Here is a 22,895-nt window from a genome sequence, read left to right as displayed (position 1 = left end):
TAGTTCTCTTTCTTCCCTAAACTTCCCAGCTTCCAAAATGTAGTTTTGTTTGCTGACGTTTTTCTTGTTCTATATAAGCTCTCCTGTTAGTTCTAATATCCTGCGTGAGATGGTGTTTCATTTAGTTACATCAAGTTTTACTTAAGTCAAGTCAACTTCCTTATAAGTTTTTTTTTCCCCCCATTGCTTTGCATGCAAGTTTCAGACAGAATTTAAATCAAGATTTAAGAACTAAGCCCTCTCCACATTCAGATCCTTTAGGTCTTGAGTCAAGTTAACTTTGTTAGTTTGCTAATTCTCTTAAATTCTCAAAGTTCCATTTTTTCAAATTAAATGCCTTAATTAGGGAGCTCTTTTTGTTTATTCTTCTGTTTCAATTTAAGTGGAATTAACTTGTGATCACACTATCCATTCTTTCTTTCTATTATATTATTCTCAATGCTTTACAAAATATTTATAAATACTGAAGAAATAAGAGGTGACATTAACTATCTAGTAAAAAATATTTTGGAGAGCTCAGCCAGGTATATCTGGCCCCTGCCATTTGGTCTTCAAACAGATCTTTGAAGTTAAAGTCCATCATTGACATAATTACCAGTTGAATTCCTTTTGCTACAGAGATGTCTATGCCTACCTTCCTGTGACAATGGTGGTCCACCTTTCTCCAAAGTGATTTTGACTCAAGCAGCTTCTGTTTTATTAATGCCATTTCTTACGTCTTAATGCTATTTCTTTCATATCTTCAATGTACAGTGCTACCCGGTTATCCTTACCTTCATTTCTGTCTTTCCCAAAAAGCTTAATGCTATTTTTTTCAATACCCATGTTCTAGTTAAGACTGCTATTTCACCAAGTTTCTGTTTCAAGTCCTACCTGTCTATCTAGTTCCTCCATTTTGTTGCTTAAGCTGCTGGCATCAGGTTAAGAATATTTATCGTGACCACACCCAATTTTCTAGCAAAATTAGGTGCAGTCCTTTCACTAGTGGAGTCTTCTGTTTGACTGCTGTTCTCATCAATATTAATATGTACTTTCTCCTTGCTGTCCATCATCCTACCTTCTGATTTTTCCTTTGTTAATTGCTATATCTTTGCTCTACCTGATTTTCTTCCTGCTCTGCATTACAAGGTGTAAATCTTTTCTAAACTCTCTTCTAACAGCTGTGCAACACCCAATCCCAGAAGTATCCCACATGCTCAGGTGGAAACTATCTATTAAAGAGAGCCCTTTTCCTGAATGCATCACAATAACTAAAGTTCTTTAGATTCCCTCATAGCTCCAATCCTTGAGCCATTAAACCTTTAAGATGGCTAGGGCTCTGCCCTCTTTCTCTAGGGACCAGAATTAAATTGAAGATATCCTGAACCTCTTTTAAAATCCTTCCTTGTTTGGTATAGCCATCCTTGACTGTAGGGGAATGTAGGCAGCATCATTTGTGATTAAGAATGGGAAAAAAATCTACTGATCATACTCCCAGGATCCTCTTTAGCTACAAGGCCACATTGCCTTGCTCATGGCAGACAACTTGCTTTTTCTGTTCTCTGAATATGTCTTTTTGGAGTTGTTCCCTGGAGATGACACTCTGAGATATGTTTGTATTACTTTTCCCATTTAATGGTTATGGAACTGAGGCCTAAAACATCAAAAGCCAACATTTTCAAAATTGTCTACAAATTTTGGGAACTCAAATAAAGACTTGATTTTTTTCCTTGCAGAAAGCTCAAGATTTTAAGCTCTTTATTCAAACCACAACTACATTGTTACTTGGAAATGCCAGTTTTTCTCTTGAATTCTTCAATCTCTTACAAGTTTCAATATTTTGAATTTTCAGTTTCAATATGAAAAAACAAACAAAAATACAATATTGGGATTTGTCACTGACTGGATATTGAGCTTTTGTTGCTCTAGACTTTGGGAACAAAAGTTCCTAGCTCTACTATAGCTTTGTCCCTGCACTATTAGGGATAATGCACTGCAGCACAGACTACCATTATCTGTGCTATAAGGTTAGCACCAGTTCAGTGGTGTTATCCTCATATAAAAGAAAGTGGCTTTTGGTTCTCAGAGGCCGTCAAAGGGGACCTGACTCTCTCTCCCTGTTCTTTCCCTTCCTGCCTTCACAAACTTGGGAAAACTCTTGCCACCACCCTAGAAGGAAGGGATAGTTAGCTAGGATGATTTTCTGGGGCCAAGAGGGTGTGTCCAGGAAGACTGCCCATGTTCTTTTCTATGGGGCTGCAGGCATTCCCAGTGCAATGTGTGCAGCTGCTGCTTGGGGAATGTTGTGAGTCCAGTTCCCTAGAATACTCATATTTAGTTATTGTTTTGGCTGCCTGGCACCATTTCCCACTACAATGCAAGAGAAAGATGGGAATGGAGGTGTTTTTAACAGTTCATAATTCAGCTTACCCTGATTGAATATTGAGAGAGAAATATAACACTTCTCTAGCCCAAGGGATTTAACTCTGCTGAATTTCAAAGTCCTGGGCCAAACACCTCTAGTATTAAGGGTTCTTAAGAAAAGGTCACTCAAGTCTTTTACGATGGAAAGTATTAGGCAATTTAAACATAGAGGTTGCTTCTAGCTCCAGCTGTAAGTTAGTGCTGTTGATCATTCTTCATAATACTACTAATACTCTCTTGTACTGAAAACTTCGGAAGGTAAGCACCTGTTTTATATCTCAGCCAATGCTGTAAGAGAAGAATTTACTCTTCCTATTTTACAAAACAGCAGCCAGAAGTGAGAGAAGCAATGAATCATGTTTTTTCCACTTGGTATGTGCAAAGGCAAGGGATAATTGCAATGCCTCTCTGAGAAGTGCTTAGCTGTTTTAGTCTGAAGTTGGTCAGACGGTAGGGTAGAGTAGGCAACTTAGAGATAACTGGTTCTGAGCAGCTGTCAAAATAGGTTGCTGCCTATGAAAGCTCATGCTTTTGAACCAGTAAGTCCTACTCTAAGAAATGCCTGTCTGAAATGGGGAGGGGAGGGCAATTTTTGTCCCACAGAGGAAGTTGAGCATGGTTCCAGTTCCTCTGAACTAGCCTGTATGACAAAAGTCTGCAGCATTTTAAATGGTACATCTACATGAGCTGTTTATTATGCCATTGACTAATTGCATAGAAAACATCTCACTATCTACACATGTGCCCTTATTAGGACACAAAACTAATAAATTCTCAGGCAGGGTAGTACTTGTAAATATAAGTACTGCCCTGCCCAGTGGTGGCTGGGCTGGGTTGTACTCAAGGTGGGCAGGAGCGGTTCTGAGAGGGGATTTGGGGGGCTATGGCAAATTTTGGGGTGGCTGCAGGCTCTCCTATAGCCCCCTCCCAGCAGTGCTGCCGCCTGCCCTGAATACAGCCTGGCCCAGCTTCCTTTGGGAAGACCCTGGCACAGCCCTAGCCCTATCTCACAGCAGCAGACTGCCCTGTCCTGTCCTATGCAGATGCAGGGGCACATGCCCCCCCATGCCCTTCCAGGTTGCATGTAGCTCCAGAAGTCCTGCCCCATCCTGATTGTGCGGCACCTGCTCCTCCCCTAGCCCCAGCCCCACTCCTTTTTTCATCACTGCATGCATGCCCCTCCCCACCCCTGCTGCAGCTGCTGTAATCCCATAGCCGGGCTGCAGCCCTACCGTTGCCCTGCATTTGGGGGGGACTAAGCCCCATTAGCCTCCCCCTTTTACCACCTATGCCTGTGGGATGGGCTCCAGCAGTCCCTGTGGTGTGGGCTCCCCAGGGGCTTCCATTATGCTCAGTGCCTATTTTGGGTCTTTGCCTTAATTATTTAATCTAGCTTCAGATGTAAATCAGGAAGAAATTCCTTTTTGATTCTCTTTGAGCTTTAATGTAATGGCCAATCACCCTTTCCGTTGTTTGGGATGGCATTTAAAGCCTAACCTACAGGTAAAAGCAGATGTACCTGCTTTGTTAAGATCTGCATTTGATGTTAGGTTATCTTTCACTGCATATTAGTATGCAGCCTTTTTATTCTATTAAATTAATATTTTATTGGAGCACATTAACTGATCAGCTAATTAGGTAAGACTGTGAGAGACACGGGAAAGTAGTAGTCTTGAGTCTACAGATACATCTTTTTTAAGCTTCATCATCACTCCAGACCTGATCAATCCCAGCCTGGTGAAAAAAACATCTGAATACCAACTACTACATTCATTTTTCTGGATAGAAAGTAGAATAGAAAGTGGATTTGCTGCCATAAAATCAGCTGATGTTTCACTGCATAGTCTTCTGTTCTTCCATATCATCCTCTTCATGGAAAAGAAATTGGAGCCTAATTTTATTTTACATATTGCTAATTGTGCTAATGACATTGATGTTTCCTGGTGCTTCCCACTGTTATGAATGGGAGGTGGCATCAAAACTGTGAGATTTCTGACATTGTATGTTTGTGATAGAGGGAAAGATTCTGTCCCATTGCCCTTTCAGGAGTTAGTATACAATTCCTATAGGGTAGACCAGGGCTGTCTAACTTCTAAGCCCATCTCCTTTCCCACTGCTGCACTATGTGCCCACATGAGTGTAAGAGAGTGATGTTTATGATTTCCAGCCACCACCCCCCCCAGGCACAGCCCTGAACTTACTCTCAGGTCCTAGTGCTGCTGCACTGCCCAGTCCCCTGGCAAAGGGATGGGGGAATCTAAAGACTCTGGCTAGAGCAATGCAGGAAATGGCAGCTGGATGAAAGCCTAGGTTTACACATTAACCCCTTACAGGCTGAATGTATCCAGCAGACTACCACCTAGACAGCCCCAGTGTAGCTTGAACCTCAGTGACATTACTGGGCTTAACCTGACACACTTTGGCCTCTTTTAGAACAAGTAGCTGAAATCATAGAAGACTCCAGACTCAAAATACACATGGAGGAGGTGTTGCTGAGTATCATTTTGAGTGCAGATGTGTGTGCATGCAGGATGAAAAACTCACATGGAGAGGCAGAGATAGCTAAAAAATAGACTAAAAAGGCAATCTAGAATGAACACTAGTGAGTGTCCTTTGGAGAAGCCTACATAATGGGCTTTTGTGTTCATGTGATGGTTTAAGGTAGTTTGAAACTGTGAGAAGGGAAATTTTGATTCCACCTGTGTGGAAGGTCCTTGCACAGTCTTATAAATAAAAATAATTGCATCAAAGAATTCTGACTCAATCAACAAGTTTTCTTCTTAACTAGAATAACATATGAGACCCTACATTTGGCTAGATGATCTCTTCAGTATTTCTCTTTCAATTTTAAAACTCAGACTTGAAATAGCTCATTGCTCTTCATCTTAATGACATGCTATAGGAAGCCTTTATTTTCTTAGACTCTTGATGACAGAGTAGGTCATGGGGTATGGAGTGTTTGGTGGGCAAGGGCTGGGGAATTTATAGTCTGGCTCTGAGATTTTCAATTTGATCCATACATTTAACTCCCATTTAGCTGGATAGAGCTGGTAAATAGGTTACAAGTCTCCAATCTCGTCATGAGAAAATCAAAGTCTAGATGGATAGCTTTACATTTTATAGGGTGACATTGCCCTGAGCTGTCAGCCATGTTTATTATTACTGTGAGTATTTAATGATATGCCCACAGGTCTACAGCATCATAATACATGTTTTACCCCAATGTAAATGTAGCAAATGCATATTACCGGGATGCAGGGGTGGAGGTTGTCATTGTGTTAGTCTAAGGGCACAGGCATACAAGCTTACCGGAAAGCTTGCAAAGAAGAATTTTCCCAACTATTTGAGTTGGTCTAATAAAAGATATCAATGTTATGAGAACAGACCTTTGTATATTTGTAGCAAGATCTAGAAGAATGATTTGCTTACAGATAACATAAAGCAACTGATTTTATTTTTGCTAGAATGTTATTACTTTGCAAGGATGCTCAATTAGATTAGCAGAATTCATAATGTATACTGTTTAATTCTGTGCAGCATATATACTTGTTTCTTGGTTAGGGACTGCTGACTGCAGCATCAGATAAAATGACTGGCTAAGACTGAGCTGTAACAATGAAGATCTCTCGTTTACCTGAAAAGTGAGCATTCTCCTGTCTTGACAGCTATGTCTTAATAACAGCCAGTGGCTATGAATCCCAGCTTGTTCTCTAATTTGGTTGAAACCTGAATGCATGAGAGAGTATAGTTATTACCTTTGGCCAAAGAGATTTGAGGCAATGTGTTGAGTATACATAAGTGAGTAGGCATCTTTTTAAGAGGAAATGTTAACACTGGATTTGAATTACTAAGTCTGTTGTTGGCTGTACCTGAGTCTCCTATCCTCATGGGTTGTTATCTCCTGTGGAACTTGGGATCAAGGCAAACTCTACGCGCTTTTATCAAATGGTTTATAAAACCCTTATATACATCTGTTTTTGTGGCTATAGTCTAATGTTTGTAATATTTTTGCTGTTGTGGTCTTAGGTTCTGAAATTGTTTAATACAGACAGCAAATTCAGCGGCAGATAATTGGGACAGGAACAGAACAGGGACAGGAAACACTCTCTCGAGGTGGAAAATGTGCTGAAGGTTCCAGTGCTGCTTGATGAATACCAGCTATAGCAACTTAGATTCAAATTGCTCTTGGTAGCTTTTGGTGACAGAGTATAGCAGAAATGCAATGCTTTGTCCTCAAGAACATGAAAGCTAGTCCATTTTTTAAAGATTAGTTTTGGAGCAGTTTTATGCTCTGTGGGCATGTCTACATGAAACATTTAATGCACAGAAAAGTAATTTTAGTGTGTATTAGCACGTCACTGCAAAAATAGTGCTAATGCACTGATGCACAGTAAAATTAGTCTACTGTGCATTAAACATCAGAAAAAACCCCCATGTGCCATTGCTACTTCACATTAGCACTGGCTATTGTGCATTTATGTAGTACCTCAGAGGGACTAAACTTAATGTGCAGCAGCAATGGCACCTTAATGCACATGTAGAGTAATAAAAGTAACCATATATTAGAGTCTGCCCATTGTATTGTGCTTAGTTTATTTGTCATGTAGCTTGAAAATGAAACTTGCTATGGGCTAGGTTCTGCTGTCCTTGATCAGTGTCTTATGATGTTCATATTCTCATTGACACCCTTGGGAGAACTCATGGAGTAGCAGAATTTAGCCCTCTCTAGGACAAACTTCAAGTATTATTGTGCCACCAGTTTTCTTCATAGCAACATTGTGTTCCTAGACCCAGTTTACATTGATAGTCAAAATGTGGTCATTGATCTTTACTCTGTAGGTGCCGTGATGTTTAACTTACATTCTGCTCCCCTCGCCATAGCAGATATGTTAATGGAGCAGAGTTATAAACAGCTACAGTGGTTCTGTAGCTTTGGACTGAAACCCAGGATCATATATGATCCCTCAACCACCATTTATTGCTGATTTTCCTTTTGGTTCAGGGGACGATTCCAAACCTTAACCTCCAGTGGATAACTGGTAGTCTGATTTTGGAGTGGGGTTAAATGGCTCTTTCTGCACTTGCCAAAAACTCTTAGGTCCTCAAGGCAGCACAGAAATATTGGGATAGCTCAGTGGGCAATGACAGAACTGGTTTAAACAATTAGCTTATTCAAGTGCCCAGTTGACGCTATGAAATTTTGTTCCTTATATTCTAATGTGGAGAGATCATTATTTGTGATTCTGGATCTGTCCATTTTCATTGGACTGACACTTGACTGCTGTTGAGCAGAGACACGATTCTGACACCAACTTAACAAATCCTGCCAAACCAAGTTTCTGCATACTTGTCTGTTTGAGCTCATCCTTATATCCTGCATTCCCATTCATCACACAGCAGGGTGTATGTTTACTTAACATTTGTGACTCTCACCACCCAGGCTATAGGGGCATGTCGCCAAGTTGCTATCTATCTTCCTGTCAAATGCCTATCCTAGAGCAATCAGAACAAATTTTCAAGCTTGTGGCTTTTTAAAATGTATTTTTAAAGAAGATCGTGCAAAATATGCATTTTTTTCTTCATTTTGGATTTTGTTGTGGTTTGATTTTCAGGGGTAGGAATGAAAAGGTAGAGGACGAGCAACAAACTTAGTAACATAAAAAAGTCCCTTCCAACTTTGTCACCTATATAGGCCTGATTCTGATATCTTTAACACTAAGAGTCAGATCTTTGTTCCGTGTTTGGAGACCAAAATTACTGGACTTTCTCTGGGGGAGATTTGGAGAGAGACTTTCTTAATCCCCTACCATGCAGCAGAATTAAAATTTATAGTAAGCATAGCACTATAAGATGAAATCCAAGGCACTATCTCCCATTTCTTTCCATATAGGAAAATAATACATTTTCCTCTCTTAGATTGATCCATTTCATCCTGGACTTGAAACATCTTCTTCCTGATGATTTCAGGGAAACTTTCAGTGAACCAATGAACTTCTACAAAATGGTTTTGTTATAGATTTCATAGACGTTAGGGCTGGAAGGGACTTGTGAGATTATCGGGGACAAATTAGTGTTTCCTGATTTATTTTTTCCCCCAAAGCATTTAGTCAAATTCCTGTCTACCTTTAATTGTAGCTGGGGAAAGCAAAGAACTATAGATATTGCACTTTCAGGAAGAAGGAGCTTTTAAAGCTTTACTGATAAAACCTTCTTATACATGTAGCCCTGTTGTTACTGGCCTGTTCTGGATTTGTTTCCAAAATGCACTATTTTACCTGAGTGTTCTGGAAGGACTGTAAAGTTTCTCTCTTTCACAGGGAATTGCTTGTGGTATTGGCTTAAATAATGATAAACAATAAAATATTAAAGTATAAAGGTATATCTCCTTGTTGAGACTCTGATTTTGCCCATTGCACCAGCTATGGGCATGACAAAGCCAAGAAAATTAGGCCATTTCTTATAAGCAACCCAAAAGGGCTGCTGAGAAACATGGCCCTGTTACTGGTTACTTTGTGCCACCACTCCTCCAAATTAGGCAGTGTGGATGAATTTAGAGAAGTGTGTGCCTCAACACTGCTTTTGGTCTGCCAGGCATGACCCAGGGCTGTCCTTTTCAGCAGCAGGCCACAGATTAGCCTTGCCTTCTGTCCAAGCATGTGTTTATTTATATATTTATTTTTCCTTATGAGCCCGATTCCATTTTTTCTGCATGATTGCTCTGTTCCTTTCTGCTCTCTCTAGAGACACTCCAACGTACTTGTATGCTGGGATATGAGTCACCAGAAATTACTCCACAACTTTTCGCAGTATCCTGTTGATTTGCTGAAAGACCCTGCTTTCATATGCAGTCACAAATGGGCTTTTCAGTAATTGCTCAAAGCCAAGGAGTCCAACAGAGGTCTATTTAACTCCGTGTGACTGTTCCAGCTCCTCAACATGGCATAAAATCAGCCTCTGCCTAACCTATCTATTTTAATTGGTTTTTACAAATACAGTTCACCACAAATAGGCTTCAGAGACCCAGCTGCAGGGTCTAGCTGTTAGACTCTAATATATGGTTACTTTTATTGTAAATTTTCTGTCATAGGCTCCATTTTTTCCTTCTTTGTGGCTGTGTCTACACGAGACACTTACTGTGCAGTAGTAACAAGCTACTGTGCTGTCAGCATCACCCGGAAGCTGGGCGGAGACACTACGGTGCAGTAGCACTAGTTACTGTGCAGTCATTTAGTACTTGGGTATGCAAGTTCTAAATGACTGTGGAGTAACAACTGTACAGTCAGTGTCTTGTGTAGATGCAGCCTGTGGGTTCTAGCTGCTATAGCAGTATGGGTAAACAGAAATAGTAAAAAAAAAAATCAAGGAAATAAACTAAAAATTGAAAAAAATTATTTTCTGCAAAATTGACAAAATTAGTGGGTGTGGCTACACAGGCAATGAATGCAAAGCAATAAACTTGAAACGTATTGATCTGGAGCTTATTGCTCCGAGGCACATCATTGAATGTATGCCCAGGACTGCAGCACATTGAGCTGGGTTGGAGCAGCCTTGGCTTGCAGAGGGCCCAGGGGGAGGCGAGGAGGGTCAGCCTGCTAGCCTGCCAGCCTGGGGCTTCTCTGAATTGGCTTAATGTGCTGCAGAAGTGCTGGCTGGGGCATGAGGGTGCTCCAGTGTGGGGCTACCTGCCAGGCAGCTCCCACACTGAAGCACCCTTGTGTCCTTGCAAGCTGTGGAGAAAAAGCTCCATAGCAGGATAGTACTGGTACATGTGTATGTACTAGTACTAGCCTGCTCTGGAGTAAATTACTCCAGCCTAATAGGGGCACATGTGTACATGCACAATGTTTACTGTGGAACTAAATATTTTACCCCACAGTCAACATCTTGTGTAGACACGCCCAATTAAATTGTAAAATTTTAAAATGAAAAAAAAAAAATCAACCAGCTTGATCAGTTGGTTAGAAATCAAGAAATCAAACTTATTCATAGTATCATGTTTTTTGTCAGAACTTTTATTTTTTTTTCAATTCAAGTCAAATTAAGTTTTGGCAAATGTCTTTGGAAAAACAAGTACTGTAAAATGTTGCCCAGCTCTAAAAAATTAATGTAAAATTATGAGCTCCTTGGGTGTAGTCTTTTAGGAAATAAGAATACAGGAGTCTTTTTCTCTTTTACCTCAAGACATTAAGCGTTTCACTGGAACATTTAAACTTCTGCGGATAAAGCAGCCCACCATCTGGATGGCTTTTTCTCTAACTGAATATGTTTAAATGTATACATTTTACAATAGTTCTGCTGCAGTGAAATAGTCTGGGATTGTTTGGTATTAGTAACTACCTTTAGAAGTTAGCCACATTGAAGGATGTGCTTATCTGCTTTAGTGTTTCACTTACTATTTCACGCTACCCTGTTACATCATAAAGTCTATATCTCAAAACATAGTTCTGACCACTGTAATGCAGCTTTGCAAGTTCATACATGAAACCTCCTGAAGTTTAATATACTAAAACTTTTTTCAGCAGACTCCATTTTAGTGCAGATGGAATGCAGTTTTTCCATCACATAGGGGTTTATTTTAAGATTAGTTCTTTCCTATTGTGCCCTGTTCCCCCTTCTTAGGTAAAACTGCTAGTGGGACTAGAGCTGGAGTTTTGCCTGAGTAAGAGGTGTTGAATAGGATGCTTGAGCACCTACAAGAAGAATATACACAGGAGGACAATACATTTACAACTGCAAAATATGACAGTCACAGTCCACAGAATCTGCTGTGCTCTTAAAATGCTTGGAGGTGTATACAATGGCAGAAAGGTTAACTGTTATAAAATCTAGTTTATGATGTGTAGTATATCGAGATAGCTGCTGGTAGGAAACTTTGCAGACCACCGCCACTATATGGTGCAGCACAGATGTTTTGCCTCTTCCAAAAAATGAGCCTCATTTTTCTAAGTTGGCAGAATCCACGTCAGAAATATTTCCTAACTCAGCAGCAGCGCTTCTGTATGCAGCTGCGGCTTGCATTTGTCAAAGCTTGTCTCCAAGCAGTAGAAGTAGCTCAAAAGTTCCGTCAACAACAAGTAGCACAAATACCTACCATTAGTGTCCTTTACCTTGTAATTTTGCTTGCTTTTCTACTGAAGATAACATATAGCACATAGAGTTTCCCCAGTAACAGAAAGAATTGCAAGGATCTTTCAACACAGACAATATACTTTTTATTTCTAGTTTTAGTTTCTGGGCACTGATCAGTTTGTTGCCTTCCAGGTCTATACCTTTTATAAGCTCCAGAGGTTTCTTTTAAATCCCTCTCTGTATGATGCGTGCAGCGAGATTAAAATAAGTGACAGAAGCTATAATCAGTGATGTTAGTAATGGGAACTTCAACCCCAATTTATAGTTTAAAAGTTCTCTCCTTTCAGGGATTGAGATTGTTGTGTCTTTGTTCCTCATTTTGGATAGTCAAGCTATGACTTGAGAAATCCAAACACTTGTACACTGCTTTAATGGGTTGTAACCTATAAGTTTGTTCTTCATGTTCTAACTTCCTGAAGTCAAGCAATAAATTTTCTTGCTAGGCAGTCCAAAAGTGATGCAAGGAGACTATTAATGTTATCATATGAACACTAGCCAAAACGTCTCCACCTGAAGCTGTATATGGAAATGAAAATCAAAGTCTCAACAAATATCACAGGCATCACTGGATGATAGATTTACAGCAAATGTCTTGGAAAGGCTCTTACTTGAAGTTTTAGAGCCAGTGACTATATTTTATCTGATTGTAACCTCTCCAGGAAAATAGTCTGTGCATACAATATATGCTCCTTCAGATTTTATAGTATCTACTGTTTTTGGCACAGTAACTGAGGGAAAATTAGCTATTTTTCTCCTACCTGATGAACACTGTAATAATTTCTGTTACCAGCACATTAGGCATTTTGACTGCCTGCTAAGAGTTACTTCATGCTACTGAGATTTTTCAGAACATTGTCTTGCCAAATACCATTTTACAATCCAGATACAGACCTGATTTGGGAATGTTGATGGTGTTTATGAAAGCCAGCAACACCTGGAAGGTCTGAGTTTTTCTAACTTCTAGGTTAAGGACTAGGTACAGCACAGAGTTAAACTACCTCTATAGATTAATTGCTTGAATCTGACCAAAGGCAATATGGGGTCCAAGTTCGTTTGAAAAATGTTCATTTGTTTCTGTGGAGTGAATCTGTAGAAATTTATTTGACTTCTATGTCAACAGGTCTCTGCCATTTGATACCCACTGCCATCACTAACAATGCAGAACACTTTGTGGCAGTCTTACACGGGGAACTGTAGTCTGGGCAAAGAAACTGGACTCCCTTCTTGTACCTGGAGCTGAACACACCAGGTGAGTGCTGAAACATGAGGATGAGTGTCCCAGGGCATGAAGTGCCTGCTCCTTTAAGAGCAGAAACTGCCTAGGAAGAGGGCCCTAGGAGCCAGGTGTAGAAACCCCACAGGTGCAGGTTGCTATGGCAGCGGGCTAACAAGGGAATTAGCCTGCACCTGCACCCGGTCAGCTGACTGGAAGGGGCGGGGCCCTGGGCACACAAACCCCAGGGCTGAGGCCACAGGGGTTAGTTCTCTGGCAGCAGCCAGGGGAAGGAGCCTGTAGAGAAGAATTACCCAGATATGCTGTGACTGCCTGATATGCTGCCTATGGGACTAATGGGGCTCCAGGAGCTCACCAGGTACCCTGGGCTACAAGGCACTTAATGCCGGGGGGGGGGGGAAGTTTGACTCTTTTAAAGGGACAGAGAACACCCTGAACTGGTTGTATTATGTTATTGCCCAGGGACTCATATTTTGGTTGTTGTTTATAAACCAGTGGACTGGGCTAAGGCTACTGGAGAGGAGAAGGCTTCATTGGGGCATTTTTTGTGTTTTTAGGGGCTCCGTGGGCTGGATAGAATGGCCTAGTGTGCCATATTTTGCCCATCCCTGCTATAAAGTCCATAATATGAAGGAATATATAAATCACGTTCAAAACAAAATATTAGTTTCTACATGGCATAAATAATCTATACTCTAGAAACATGAGGCTAGTTCTCTCAATTTAACATACGCATTTCTTGAGATGGCACTTCATCTGCAAGGAAAACAAAGTTTCATTTTCTTTTTTTCAGGGTGCTCAAGCAAAATTATCTGCTTTTCTATGAATCTTTTGTTCGCAGACTCTGTGGTGACATTAGCGAGGCTTTCTACACTTTTACCATTTTAGGGGTGCGTTTATGCAAGGCAGTAAATGTGCAGTAGCCTAATAATACTAAACAGTAGTGTCACTGAAGAAACAGTGCTAATACACTACTGCATAGTATTATTAGGCTACTGCGCAGTAGCATCACTAAAAAGGCGCGTGCTAGCGCTATTGTACAGTAGCACTGGTTGCTGCACATTGATTTAGCACTTGGTTATACAAGTACTAAACTTAATGCACAGTAACTACGGTGCATTAGTGAACAAGTAGACACGTCCATCATGTACAAATCAGGTGTCAGGTCTCCCAGAAATCATGGGATTGTTTTAAAAGTTATTAGATTAAACAAATAAACATGACATTAAAAAAGTAACTTGGCATTCACTCTTTTTTATTTTTATCTGTGTTATAAGTCTTTTTAGATGCATATATTCAAGTTTTTTTCCTGCTGGCTTCTCTTTGCACAAGAATTAGAAACATTATTTATAAAAAATTTAAAGGTGACTTTCTCTTAAAGTTGTACAATTCCAGGGGTAAATGATTTAAGAAACTCACTAAATATCACAAAACTCACAGTAAACGTTCTGAGAGCTGATAACAGTCCCTTTAAGGTGTGGCCTGATGAAGGGCTTGCTGACGGACACAAAGTAGTTTAGATTTACAGAAAATTCTATGAATGATTTACTGTTTGTGATATGGGGACGCTCTTGGGTCCTAGCCACTGGTGGCATCTGTGCTACAAAATTCAGAAAAGAAAATGAGATCATGTTGCATATACATTGAACATCGTCAACAAAAGCATATCATATGTGCTTTTGGTCTTCGTAGTCATTTGGAGTATACTCAATGAAAAATTAAGATGTTCAAAAATAAAGACTATATTGTGAGCAATAATATATATTTTTGATACAGATGTACTGATTTTGTTGTAATGTTGGCTTTTCCAGTTATGCTGTAATGAATAAATCTGTCTGGCAAATTTTAGTCTGTTTTTGAGAGACAGCATATTGGGATAGTTCTATTTTGGTACAGAAAGAACAACTAGCAGACCAGAATTGCTGACCCTGTAGGATAATACTGACATGTGATCACATGATTGTAACATGAAAAGGATGTGTATCCTTTCACCATTCTGAGATATTGCAATAATTATACCATATATAATTCCCTCTCAGTGCTTTTCATTACTTTTTGAATGGAGAGACTGTGAGGACAGCTGATTTTAATCTGAGAATCCACTTTAAAGGGACTCAGGAGATTCAGTGCTAATAGAAAAGCTAAGTGATGCAAAAGTATAAGTTACTCTACAAATGGGAAGATGGTAAGTGAGAATCCTAAGATAATGCCAAAGAGGAAATAGATACCTGGTGATCTTCTCCCATATTCAGAAAGAGAATGAATGAAGGGAACGGAAGGAAGCTGATGCCACCTAGGAATGCCTTTTATCAGCATAATTCATACGTTGCTGTGGACCAAAACTCTACAGTCAAACCCAGTGAAGATTTAAAGGACAAAAAGCATGGTGTTAAAAGAAATGAGAGCTTCCTGTTGAAGCAAACAATTTGTAGAGAGATTCACACTGCAAAACATTAGACTATAACAGGCTAGCAATAACTTACATTTCAGTTTGACTTATAACTTAGTATTTGTGTCTATCTTATTGTAAATTTTTTATTTAAATGTTTTATCCCTGAACCAAACGCATACATTTGTTCTTATGTCTTTAAGCTCTTGGAACTTCTTTACCTGAATTAATAATTCACCTGATGCTTAATGGGGCCTTGACTTATTTTATCTCTGTAGCTTTTCTCTTGATCTTTCCCTTTCCCCCCTTCATTATCCATTCTGTACCAGATGCTGGCAACCTTGTTGTTCTTTTGACTCCGATTCCAATCCCAGAGTTTTTAGCTTCACAATTTTTTTTCTTGACAAAAATAACCAAAATCTGCCCATTCCATTCCCATTGACAAAGCCAGGATTGGACTATAGCAGCTGACTCATTTCTGATTCTCTGGCTTTACTCCTTCAGCACACTCATAAAATACAGTCCTTTATCTCCTGTGATTTATATCTGTTCTCCCTGGGGCTAAGAACAGACAGTAAAAAAGGCTGAACTGATTCAGTGTTTGCAGGTTAGTCTAAACTCTAGAGATTAAACTGAGAAACAACAGGACAGACATTCACTTTAGATTCAGGAAATGCAGCTACGTACCTGCAGTGGCTCATGCCAGAAGCCGGGGAGCACTTGAGCATGACACTGGCATGTAGCCAGCATGGGTTGTGTGTTCACTTCATCTTCCTGCTGCCCCTGAGGTCTCTGGGATTTGCAGTCCACAGTCTCAGCTAGCAGTAAGTTTTTAGCAGCGGAGGGCAGGGCAGCTCTGTACTCGGGTGGGGACAGGGTGAGGAAGGGAAGTTTAACTGCCCTCCCTGGTCCCAGACCCCAGCCAGGGTTTGCCAGGAGTTGTGGGGTGGAAAGCAGCCCCTGCCTCCCCCAAGCCCTTCTCTGCTGGAGCACACAGAACAGCACAGCCCAGGGCTAGAAAGTGTGCTGGGATGCTGGGGGACTCTGATTTAACTGGAACCAGGAAGGGGTCTGGGACAGAAGTTTCATAAACCAGTTTGACCCAAATCAGTTAAGTCTGAAGCGACATTTCAGCCAGGTTTATCTCAAACCAGTTTCAGCCATTTTGAAACTGGTTTATGTTCTACTGAACTTCTGTTCTGCTACAGGTTTAAACCAGTTTCTGATCACTTAAACCAATTTATGTGTAACTTCTCTCCCTAGCCCAGAAGTCCTTTTTGGCTTCCTTTTATCTTTTGCACCAAACACAAGCCTTTCCAATTTAGCTATGCCATACACAAGCTAGACAACTAATTCCCTTTATCTTTCTTTTCTGATTTTCCTCATTATTCCTTCTGTCGTGTACCCACCTGAATGGAAGCTTCCTTCTGACACAAATTGTCTTCAGTGTGTGCATATTGTCAAAACAACTACCTAAATACTACTAGCTTGTCCTTTTCCTTGCAGCCTCCTGTTTTTTTTCCATCCTAGCTCTCCTCCTATCTTAAATCGTCTGCTTATAGGGGGAGAATATTAGTTGCTGTCTTTGAAAAGTACTGTACACACCTATATTGGTTCACACCAAGGGTGCCTTCTACCCAATGGATATCCAAATATGATCTCTATTGCATATACTAGTGTTATTCTTGGCTGTGACCCTGATGCTGACAGATTAACCTAAAGGAACCTTGGTAGACAGGAGTGGCATTGGGGGTGAGGGGGCTTGAGAGGGCTATAGCCATCCCAAAATTTGCCTTAGCTCCACCCCTCCCAGCACCACCCCTGGGCTGGCCTCCCCTCCCCTCCCCCCCCTTAGGCCATTACCACCTACCTTGCTCCTGCCCACAGCAGCATGGTGCTCCTGCCCTGGCATGGTCTGATCTGGCCTGCGGGGCCCATGTCTCATCTTTGTCTGTGTAGTGCCACCAATTTTTTGTCTAGCCCACCTCATTTCCCCACGGGGAAGATGCTGACTTCCCCTGTTGGTAGATAAGAAATTGGTATTTTGTGGGAGATTTGACTTGGAAAACTGCATATGAAAAGAAAAAAGAACTAAATTCTTGAAGCCAGTTTCTTCGGAAAACAGGAATTTCCCACTCAGTTGACTTTCTTCATATTATGACATCAAAGTTGTTGGTGGTAATAGCTAGGGACCTACCCAAATTGTGACTACATGGATCTCATGGAAATCATGATCTTTACAAAATCCAGGGGTGAGGGTGGGAAAAAAAGCAAACTTACTAAAAATAAAATGCTGGCTCCCCAGTGGTAGTCAGCAGTCTTTCCAGCTGTGCAGCTTGCAACTGGCACAGAAGGTGATGACAAGCAGACAAGATGGCTGCTGCCCCTGCCCCTTGCTGCTGACTGGCTGAAGCCTGTCTGTCATGTGTCCCTGCCCCTCTCTGCCAAGCAGTTGAGGAGTGGGGCTGCATGATGGCCAGCCTTTCCACCAGTCAGTGGTGGGGGCAGGGCCACTGGGGCCCCTCAGGGGGTGGGGCCAGAGGCCAGTGGCTGTGCTTGCCAAGCCCTGGGGCTGTGGTGGAAACTGTACAGAAGTGTGGGACAGTCATTTCAGTCTAAAAATGGCCAACTAAGTTAGACTAGTGAAGGTAGGGTTAAATTAGATTGGTTTGGCCATTTTTAGACTGATCTAACTGTTCTGAATTTCTGTAAAGTTTGCTCTCAGATTCACCTAACTAGTGTGTGGTCCACACTTGGGCAAACTAAGTTAGATTGGATGGGCACTTTTAATACAATCTAACCTTTCCCTAAACTCTCTGAATGTCTGTAGCTAGCCCTAGTTACCTACTAGTGAGAGAATAAGAGAAACTATTATGTGAGTTGAACTTCTTTTTTAAGCTTGCTTGAATATTTTCAGGGAATTACTTTATGGATTTGAATTGTTTCACATCTTAAATAGGATTTGCTCTTTTCTCTATTTCAACAAAAGGAAATGAGGAAAAGTATTTAACCAATTCCAAAGTAATATTTAGTAAGGAGTAAAATCAGGGAAAGTGGCAGAATTTAGATATTCTTTGAGCCTATTTTAGTAACAAAAGTGCAGCATGACTGTTGCCTGCTGCCTGTGTTTTCACACAGGATCAGGCAGTAGGAGAGTATTAACAGATTTTTTTTTAGGTTTCCGTTTCTGGAACTGGGTTCCTTAGCAGAGCTAGAGTTTGGCGTTGGTGTCTTTATTTCCTGTCCTCCTGTTATGCAGGGAGTAAAATGTTTCTTTGAATGCTCTGTGGTGATTGTAGTATGTAGACATTTAAGAGTCAGCAGATCCCTTGTGTTTACAGAGCAGTCACGTCCCCACTGCCTGCTGTCCAGGAATTACTACGCTAGTCAATTTAGGGTAAATTTGCGAAGTAGTGCATAGGGAGTTGTGTAGTTAAATCCTATTGATGTTAATGGGAGTCGTGCAGCTAAATCCCTGCACATTGCTTTGTAATTTACCCCTTTGTGTTCCTCAAACTGCTGGCTTATGACTAATTTGTGTCTCTAGCATAAAAAACCTCCTCAAGTTTTGCTGGTATATGGCATGGAATGCATCCTGTCCACTATATAAAACCTAGTTAAGTTCCCCATGCACAGACAGTCTGTAGTGAGTGATTTATTTCTATATTTGCTCCTATTTTACCGTTGTAGATTATAGACCAGTAACAGTTAAAAATAAAAGCTCCCTTACCAAACTTTAAAACTCCACCTTCCTGCCAAAAAACCCTGATATCGTTATTTTTTTTGTCTACTGCATACAGCTCTTTTACTGAGCTGTTTGTTGCCACATCATTACAGGATCTTTTAAAGATACAATGTTTTCACAATTTCCCTGATCACTATTAAAATGTTCTTTATTATTTTGTCTCCTTTCCAAAACGGCTTGGATTAGTCATTAGAACTGAATCTCTTCTGTTTTCCTTACTGGAGAGAAGTGCTTTTACAGTATTTGTGGGAAGCTAAGGAGGGAATTATAGAGCCAGATAATAAATGACATGCAAAAATCTAGGTTAAAGGAATGCTAAGATGGTAAAGTAGAACACTCAACAGTTAGGAATGATTTAAAATTCATTAATGTCTTTGACTCCCTCAGTTATTGCAGTGATGAGTGTCAGATAAAAACTCATGAAGCAATGAATAATTTTGTATTTCGTTTGGATGATGTTCAGTAAATAAAGCCCAGGGCCACCCACTGAACTAAGGTTCCAGCCTGAGAAACAGGCAGTCTACCCTGTGGATCGTCAGTAACTTTGTACCTCTTAGGTCTGCAGCATGGGCACTTACCACTTGATTTTACTGCGTAATTGGTAGCAGTTGGAGGCTGTTACCTTCCATATGAACCAGCTGATTGGGTTGGTGTGGGAGAGGGTAAAGGAGATGAGACACACATTTGGTCTGTCCAAATGTTTCACTGCTATTTGCTTAAAAAAAGAAGAATTACTAGGCTAAAAATATTTAACTTCAGGTTTTAGATGTAAGGGGCTTTTGTGGTTCTAGATTCTTTTATGCCCCCACCTGTGTGTGTCACCCTCCTGAACGTGAATCAGGCATCTTTCTCCATCTCCAGGCTGATTCCCTACTGTTGGCTTTGCCCAATACTACAATACGCTATAAAAGATGGGAAAGGTCTATCCTGATTCTTTGGTCCCAGACAGTGTATGCATTTTTAATTAATTAGTTAATGCATAAATATCTATGGGACCAAAGAAAAGAACTCTGGACTCCCTCCCAGTGTAGTGCCCTCCTCTCTGGGCTGCGGAGCCGGGTTCTTCTCCCTTGCTCTTCTTCTCAACCCAGGAATTTTTCCCTGTGGTTTCTCAGTCAGTCTTTTGTGAGTGAAAGGTATGGGTCCAAAACCCTTTGGATTGAGATGGACCTAGAATCCAAGTTTCTCTTTTGCTGGGCAAGTACTCAACCACTAGCCTATTGGACAAAAGATGGGTAGGGTGCCACATCCAGTTGCAAGTCACTAAGGCAACAGACTGAGGTGATTAAGCGTAGATGGGGATTTCAGACTGTGAGTCCATCCATGTTTACAGAAGTGTCCAACTCAAGGACTTCAGGAAATAGAAAAAAATACTACCTAGGTCCAGAAGAGGGACAGGCTTCTAGACAGACAGCCCACTTCTGTATTTCCTATTGGCTGACTTGTATAACCCCTACATAATATATTGGCAGCTGTGAATCCTGATCAAAAGGCACCAGTGTCTCTGTCCAAGGCTTGGAGTCCCAGCATTTTTTAACTCTTTTTAAATTCCAAATATAGTTTCATAAGCCTAAGATTTAGGTAGATTCTTTTTTGAATCTGAGCCATTAAGCATTTTAAAGTTTTATATTAAACTGTAAGTGAAAGGGATGTGGCAAAAGACTCTATAATCCATTCAGGTCTAATTTCTTCCTCCTACTTCAGCCTGTCATATATAACAGAGAGATTTACATGTTAGGAGAAGCAGCCATCAAGAGACCATGTAAAGTTGTTGTATAAGTAGGTCATTCTGATCCCAACTATATTTAGGCTTCCTTCCATCTCCTTGGAGTTAAATTGTATTTTCCTAAACCGCTTGGCATTTTTATCTAACTATATTAGTAGCATAAATGGGGCTGAAAATCTTGATACAATTAGTACATTAAGGATTCAACCAAGTCAGAAATATGTGAGAATACTTTCTCATGCATATTGAGCCTTCTTTTAGAGTGGCATTAAGGTGGACACAGAGATACGGAGGGGACAGATGAGAGACAAGCTGAGTATTTTTGTTCCCCAGTGGATGGATACTTTTTAAAAAGTTTTTCCAAAACTCCAATTTTGCTATCACATAAGAGAACCTCTTTATTTTCCCCTTCAACTGTTTTTTTTTAAACTAAAGATAGTAATCCTAATGATAACAATGATAATAATAACAAACACTACAAAGGAAAATGTGGAAGATGATAGCAATGAATCCAAATTAGCATTTTAGGAAGTACAGACCATTGATAAGGGAAGCTTAAAGTATCAGTGAAAAAATGTTGGCTGGTAGGATTAAAGACATAGCATTCCTTAAAAATACCATAAACAAACAATCTTAATAGTGTTATTAACTTAATGCTAAATAAGGATGATATAATACGGATAAGGCAGTATTCAAGAAATGTTTTTGGGGAGAAACAGTGCAAAATATTTGTATAATACAGGATTAAGGAAATACTTTCTGTTTGACTAGTCCTTAGGGACGATCTTAAACAGCAACTATTAAGGTTACAACTTTTTTTTTGAAATTACTATGACTGACACACAAGTCTCATATTTACTTGATCTCAAGATGAGGTTTTTTTCCCCTAGTCAATGTGGGGAAAACAAAGTCTCATGTTGGAATTGAGTACCAGGTGAAAATGCAGTCAAAAGAGATGGCAGGACCTTGCAGACAGCTGTCTGAGATCCATTTAGCAAATTAGGGGGTTGTGCAGAGGTGCCAGCAGCACAACACATGGTGGTGAGGCATGTGGTAAGAAGTCATGCAGCATGACAGTATTACACAGTGGTGAAGAACCTGGCAGCGAGGCAAGTGGTGGGGGCAGATGCAGAGGCAGGTATTGGTGAGGCACATGGTGGGGTGGGGCAGGAGACCCAGGGCACACATGGCTGGGGGGACAGTCAGCAATGAAAGTGATGGCAAAGCACCTGATGGTGGGGTGGGGCAGGCAGCAGCAGGAAAACACTGGATTATAGGACCTGATTCCCCACTTAATTTAAAAATATAGGAACCCAAATGAGGATGAGGGAGATGATGATGAGAACAGTGAAGAGAGTGAGGATGCGTCTGGAAGACAATGGTCTTACTTTTTAGGGTACAGGAAAGGAATAGGAAATTCCAGGATTTTCTGGACAGAAGCTAATGTAGATTAAGGTAATGTTTCCGTGAAGATCTGGGGGCACACGTCTGCTCCCATGCCTTCCCAGACCAGTGGTAGAAGTCCCTTGCCCTGGCTGGGCAGCTTGCCCCAGCCCCAGCCCCAGCCCCAATCCCTCCCTTGCTGTGGGGGCACTGATCTGCCCTTCCCTCCCCCCTTCCCTCCCCCCCTTTGCTCACCACAATAGACTTACCAGCTTGGTGAGGACTGCTGTCTGTTTAGTCTATGGCCGAATCTCTGAATTGGCGTCGAATATTTTCCTAATGGTTTCAGAGGCTTCTGATTTAATTCAGATCTTTTTAACTTGTCTCCCAATTCGATTCAGATTCAGAGATTTGGCTGCTGAATTGGGCTGAATCTCCTCCAAATCGAATCAGATACCAAAGATTTGCACAGCACTAATGATTACCTCTTAACTGTTTGTTTATAACAATACATTAAAAAATATTGATGTTTGGAATCAAATTATTGGGCGTGGAGAGGAGTCATCTTAAATTCAAGGTTGTCTTGAATGCAGGCAAATACCATATGTTGAAACTGAGCTAAAAGGATCACCGAACAGCTAGTGTTAATTATTAGCACATCCTTGTAACACTGGAAAAATGTCCAGGAGACTGGAAAAAATCTAATGTGCCAATATTTAATAAAGGAAATTAGGGTAATTATTGGTCATTTAGCTTATCATTGATCCTAGGTAAAATCATGGAAAGGCTGATTTGAGGCACTGTTACTAAAGAATCAGCAAAGGATAGTAGTATAGTAATGCCAACCAGTGTGGTTTATAGAAAATGTATCTTGTCAGAATTGATG

General features: G+C 40.6%; 1 long non-coding RNA gene across 5 annotated transcripts in view; it reads left to right on the top strand.

Annotated features, from left to right (window-relative positions):
- The window catches only part of LOC109307169, a 393,364-nt gene that overhangs the window by 181,872 nt on the left and 188,597 nt on the right, over positions 1–22,895 (top strand). For all 5 annotated transcript variants that reach the window (XR_002100183.1, XR_002100186.1, XR_002100187.1 and 2 more), the window contains one exon: positions 12,653–12,781. This is a non-coding gene — a long non-coding RNA (uncharacterized LOC109307169). The remainder of the gene's footprint in view (positions 1–12,652; positions 12,782–22,895) is intronic.

This window comes from Crocodylus porosus, unplaced genomic scaffold, assembly GCF_001723895.1.
Source record: "Crocodylus porosus isolate Cpor-Errol unplaced genomic scaffold, CroPor_comp1, whole genome shotgun sequence".
Lineage (NCBI taxonomy): Eukaryota > Metazoa > Chordata > Crocodylia > Crocodylidae > Crocodylus > Crocodylus porosus.
The sequence above is the reverse complement of the archived record's forward strand: the minus strand, read 5'-3'. Positions and strand labels throughout refer to the sequence as shown.